Genomic DNA, 6000 nt, shown 5'->3' on the forward strand with positions numbered 1-6000 from the left:
TTACTGATGATTCTTGGACATCATAGAATTACAGAATTGCCTGGGTTGAAAAGAAGCACAATGCTCATCTGGTTCCAACCCCCTGCTATGTGCAGGGTCGCCAACCAGCAGACCAGGCTGCCCAGAGCCACATCCAGCCTGGCCTTGAATGCCTGCAGGGATGGGGCATCCACAGCCTCCTTGGGCAACCTGTTCCAGTGCCTCACCACCCTGTGTGTGAAAAACTTGATGGGTCCCTTCCAACTGGGGATATTCCATATGTTACAGCATTTCTCTACTTAACAGCACAGAGAGCAAAATGCATCGTTTTCACAGTGAGAGCCACTGTTACCTCGATTTTCATGCAATAGGTGCTGAAGTCTGGTGGAAATGAAGCTGTCCCTCTCCTCTGCGATCAAGCAGGGATGCTGACACCCAGTGGCCATGGAGATGGTAGCGGCTGTATGAGCTGGGCAGGCTCAGCAGCAGTACCTCAGGGCGGTGGGATGCAACTTCTGCCTTTTCATGTCCTCTGTGGACATGAAGGAATGAGTAGCTCCTTACAGCCTTATTGGCAGGTTGTAGTGTTTGCATTTTGTATTCAGAAAAATGAAAACATATAAAGCTGGAAAATGAGCAAACAGAAGGTAGATTGGTTTTCAAATTCACAGAATCATAGAATGGCTTGGGTTGGAAGGGACCTCGAGAATCATCAAGCTCCAGTCCCCTTGCCGAGGCCAACATATCTAATGCTAGACCAGGCTGCCCACCTGTTACACAAGACCTCACTGAAGTCATACTGGAGAGCCAGGTGCTCAGCTGGGGACGTGGACTATCTGGTGATATCACAAGCACTGTTCTTGGGGCCCTGGCTGCCACCAGTGAGGGCCACAGCTGTGAGAGCCGTGCAGAAGTGTGGACACGCTGAGTCAGCCTCGTCCTGCTTGGCAGTGATAGTGCTGGTGGCTGATGGATGTTGCTCAGACATCGGTCTGGTACGTTAGCTGGAAGGGAGGAGGACTGCAGCTGTTCCTTGGTAAGCCAGAATTGGTTTGTCAAACAGTGAGTCCTACCAGTGCATCCATTGCAGCAGTAAAAGTAGATGATGGAGTCTTTTTCATGTGTGCTTTAAGATATATAACTGTTAATGAGATGGAGGACAATACTTGCTGTGAGAAGTCGTGGCAGTTAGACACAAGTTGGATCTAGAGTTGGCACAGTTCTTGCAACAGCTGCTTCCAAGACACTGCCCTCCTCGAGAGTCTAAATTACATAAAAAGAAAGCTGGGGAAAGGCTTATTCCTCGTGATTCTTCCCTCACTGATACTTTCTGTAGGCTTCCTGTCCAAGAGGACATTATGGGGATCCAAACAGTCCAAGACTGCAGCCATCTCTTTCTAAGATGGAGGAATTCCTTTGCAGAGGACCCAAACTTACTCTAAGAAGTACCCCATGTATCAGCAAAGAGATGACTGCTACTTCTATTTCTACTCTATCTGTTTTAAGGTATGGTTGGGTTTCTTTGGCTTGGATTTTCTCTTTTCCTCACTTTTAAGAGAAAGGGCTGGAGCAGGGGGTGACCTACTGGTGATGTGTTACCATCATAATCAGTGGGATTCTGTGCTCACTGCTAACAACCTGCGCTAATGGCATGGACACATTTCAGGCTGTACTCTTATTTTCCTTTGTGGTTTCCTTTTGCTTGCAGAGAGACAGCTGTCCCTTCTGCCACTGTGAAGTGGCTCTCGGGAGTGAACAAGTCTGCCAAACGTGGATGGAAGGTTGCTGTTTCAGCAGGGACTGCAAGTTCAGGCACATGAGAATTGATGTGTTTGCCTAAAGATGTGCTCTCCAACTTAGTCCACAAAACCACTTTTCATTGCTATAGGTGAGCTGAATGCAATTCTGCAGGCTAGATACATTTGCTGTGAAAATTTTAGTGGTTTCTGTTTCTAGAGGGGCTGGGAGGAGGTAGGGGAGGAGAATGCCTTAGGTATATCTTAGCCAGAGATGTTTGCATTAGGTGCCATAGGCATTTTCTCCCCAGATGCAAAAAGACCGCATTGCTCAGACTCCTAAACCTGTGGAGCGGGCTGGTAGGAAAGAGCAGGCGCTGCTCTCCTGCCAGCATGGCTTGGATATGGTCTGTCAGGCCTTCTGTGTCCTGGATTTCTTCAGAGCAGTTTGTTCTGGCTGCTTGGAGTAGTGAAGGGTGGGGCAAGAAATGATGGTAAAGAGCTAAGGTTCTGCCCAATAGTTTCTGATGACTTAACCATGGCATTTGAGGGCACTGTTTGTCCCAAATAATGGTAGCATTTTGCAGGTGCATTGGTTTAACCCACTGAACTGAGAGTGCCTGATTCCTCTACCTGAAGAATAAGAAACCAAAATATGGCGAGTGGTTACAGCTTATGTTGTAAATCTGCTCCCAGATGTTTCCTTTGGTGATAAATGACCTGGAGCGCTGCATCTCTTTGCAAACCTCGCGTGCCTGTTTCCATGACCCTTCCTTTCCTTCTCTCTTCAGAAGAAGCACAGTGAGATTCCCTGCTTTTGGGAGAATCGGCCAGGAGGCTGTCAGAAAGCCCACTGCACTTTTCTTCACCTGAAGGAAGGCAGTGGGAATGGACCGACCGTACCACCAAGCAACGGTGAGTTTCTGATGGCATGAAGCATGAAAGACTTAATTTTGAATATTACTTCTGAGTGGGTGCAGGATGTCAAGTAACCGTTCATTGGGGAGTGCAGGGAAGAGGGACGATAAGTGAAGTACTAGTTTGTGTTTTGGCTGTCAGAACAGTGGTGGGCTTTTTCTGGAGAGAGGTAAATGCATTGCAGGACTGTAGAAATGGCACAACATTTGAGCAGTGGAAAGGCAACCGTAAGAAGCAATGCTTGAAAATGCGAAGCTTGTGGTTGACTGTGCTGAAAGCTTCCTCCAGAGAGATGCTCTTCAATTATTTCTTGTTTTCTTTCTGCCAGAAGCTGATGCAAGTGGCCTCCCTGTGAACAGTGGCCTTGCAGAAAGTCTGGGGAACCAGACAGAGGTTCAGAAGGCACCAGAGAGAGGTACAGGTACTAAACAGGCACCTGGGTTTGATACACTGTCTTTCTACTTAGATTTCCTGATTGCTTTTTCCTGGGACTGTTCTCTGCAGTTGACATCCCAACTTCCTCCCATGGCCTGGCTGGACAAAAATGCAAGAGATCTGAGGAGAGGAAGGGAAAAGCAAAGAAACTGCCTTGCAAGAAAAGACTTAAAGGTGAGCACAAGGAGCTTGTTGCAGCGTCTCAGAAAAGTAATGCTGTTGCTTAGGATAGTTAGGTGTCAGAGTTTTCCTTGCCCTGGATTATTACTGAGTGCAGCTATTGGGTTTCTTTGTTCCTTTTTATGAGTTGTTGGTAGATAGAGATGACTGTGTGGAAAGCATTGCTGAGAATCCTGGACATGGCAATGTAATTCCACTGGTCAGATGTATTAGTGGAAGGGCTGTGGGAATGGTAAGAGAACGTGAATCTCTCTTGAGGCACAGCAAGGCTGTATCAGAAGTCTCTTCCTTTTACTTTAGGTGGACACAAGGTATCTGTGAGGCCTATGAACTGGAAAACCACCTTTCCCAAGATACAGAGATGGAAGCGAAAGGCAGCAGAGATGTGTCTGTCTGTTGCTGAGGATGTGGATGAGCCCCCAGCCAGAAAACCACCTATGGTAAGAACACTGGCAAAAGCAGTAGTGGATATGGAAGGTTTACATTGCCCTTGTAGAAAAGGTAGAAATTTCAAATATTCTACTGGTCTTCTGTTTCCTTTGAAGGCAGCAGACGTTCCACAGGGTATTGGAAGCCCACCCAGCCTGGCCTTGAGTGCCTCTAGGGATGGGGCATCCTCAACTTCTCTGGGAAAAGTGGTTACTTAGGAATTTTTTACCTGTGCTTCATACACACTGTCTTGTTTCTTCCTGGGCAATTCTTGCTTCTGTCCCACCTGAATACACCTTGGTCAGGGTTGAAGTCATGAAACTTTCAAGCAGCTGATGACCACAACTTGTTGTTCATCAGTGCCATTTTTCCATTAGACATAAGTTCTTCTGCATCAGGGGAAAAACGGGGTGTTTGAGATGTGTCATGGCATTATCCAACAAAGGAGGAGGTCATCTGAAATAATTTAAATTGCTCACTCAAAATCTCTGCTGAGTATGTAATGGGGAAAAGTAACTCAGTTAGTAAGCAGGTTTTTGCAGAGGATGACTTCTTGACATATTTACAGGCAAACTAATGAGGGTGGCAATGTGTTTCTGCTACAAAACCTGGCCCCTGTTTTCTAGACTCAAACTGCTCAATCTGTACAGATAAATTCCCTCTATGAATAATGTACCAGCTGGCTTCTTGCAAACTAAAGGCAGCCTCAGGTTAACTGAATCCCCATCCCTGTGTGTGAGGTGCAGGAGGGGTTAACTACAGATCTCAGAGCTGGTTTGCTGGAAGCGTATCTCCAGTTAGAAATGTCATGTACTGCTTGTTCTCTTCCTTGTTCTCCCAAGTCTGGAACTGCTTCCAGGAAGCCAAGAAGACTCTGTGGCACAGTCTGAGGACTTAAAACTCAGCATCCCATTCCTCACGAGAAGCAGGTGAGGCACAGCAGCTGAGCTGCACAGAGCTGAGGGAAGCACTTGTCACTGAAGATGATGACATTGAGATGTTACTGATGGAAATTGCAGGAGAAGAACTGGAAGAAGAAATGGATGTAGACTGAGAAGGATGCAGATGAGCTCCTTCTGGAACTGGGATTATTAGCAGTGTAATACCATAGTCTGATTTATGATGTATATTTTAAAACAAACAATGACAAAAAACGACTATAACTAACCAACCCTTAATTTTCTCTTGTTGGGTTTTAGATACAGACCTCAGTGAGAGGAGAGCAATGTTGCATGCCCAGTTACTGCTGTGACCTCAATAGCCACCTTCCCTGCTTTGTTTCCCAAAAGCTGTTGCCAGAATATGACAGATGCAAATGGATCCTGCATTTCCCTGCAGCACGTGCAGGGTTGTGCTTTCACATGTTTGACAACTATTGACATCCACTGGGGAAAATATTCTGTAGGTTGCTTTTCATTCCCTGGCAAACGGCTCTAAGACTTTATCAGTCGAAGACAGAAAGGAGTCCCTAAACTGGAGGGCATTTAAAGGAGCTCTCAGTGTGTGTTACCAAGGACATGCTTGGCCAAGCACAGGGGAACCCAGACACAGGAGGGAACAGGAGGAGCACAGTGTGTCAGGGGATGGATTTTGAAACGGACTTGCTATAAATGTTAATTATGGACCTTATCAAAGGAAGGACTGGGAAGGACCAAGCCCAGTGTCTGCAATCAAAAGGCTCCTGTCGAGCAACAGCATACAAGTACTATAAGAGAATGCACCCTTTGTTACTAGGCAGGTTTCTAGGCAGGCTTCCATCTAACTTTTATATTTTGTAGTGACAGAAATAGCTCTGATCTTTTAGGGTTGAGTTTTAGTCGGGGAATACGGCATCCATTCCTTCTCCAATCTCTGCCTATGCTTGTTCTCATTTGTTTCTCTCCTGTTCTAGCTGAGCTTTCAGTCTGCAGAAGGCACTTAGGTGTGCTGAGGTCTCTGCTGTGCCTGCTGCCACTAGCCACAGTAATGGAGCAGAGCAAACTGCATCAGCACACAGGATGGGATGCAGTAGCAGCAAGAAGTTCCAGGGGAGCATAAGCTGCAGACCTACGTGTGGATGGCCAAATGCTTGTGCATTCCTGTGGGATAAAGCAAGTGAAGTTCCATATGCACCAGCTTCATTTCTTACCTCTCCTTCACACAGATGGCTTTCACAATGCATCAGTGTTGAAACAGGGCCTGGCAAGATGTCAGAGACCGACTGTGAGGTATTCCTATTAACAAGGAAACCTCAATGGGATTCTTTCCAACAGTTTTCTTCAGTGCTTTTAGTCGTTACAAAAGGAGTAACTGTTGCTCTGAGGGCAGTTTGGAAAAAACAGAG

General features: G+C 46.4%; 1 protein-coding gene across 9 annotated transcripts in view; it reads left to right on the plus strand.

Moving 5' to 3' along the window:
* HTR2C (5-hydroxytryptamine receptor 2C) overlaps positions 1-4940 on the plus strand; it is a 203931-nt gene extending 198991 nt beyond the window's left edge. For 3 of the 9 annotated variants that reach the window (XR_007379615.1, XR_007379614.1, XR_007379616.1), the window contains 6 exons: positions 1316-1485; positions 1688-1867; positions 2507-2630; positions 2962-3048; positions 3138-3242; positions 3549-3672. The gene's annotated coding sequence lies outside the window, so the exon portion shown is untranslated. Of the gene's footprint in view, positions 1-1315; positions 1486-1687; positions 1868-2506; positions 2631-2961; positions 3049-3099; positions 3243-3548; positions 3689-4519; positions 4612-4876 lie in introns of those variants that run through there. The other 6 variants (XR_007379620.1, XR_007379617.1, XR_007379621.1 and 3 more) reach the window with 6 other exon arrangements.
* The last annotated feature ends 1060 nt before the right edge of the window (positions 4941-6000 follow it).

Source organism: Lagopus muta, chromosome 13 (assembly GCF_023343835.1).
Source record: "Lagopus muta isolate bLagMut1 chromosome 13, bLagMut1 primary, whole genome shotgun sequence".
NCBI lineage: Eukaryota > Metazoa > Chordata > Aves > Galliformes > Phasianidae > Lagopus > Lagopus muta.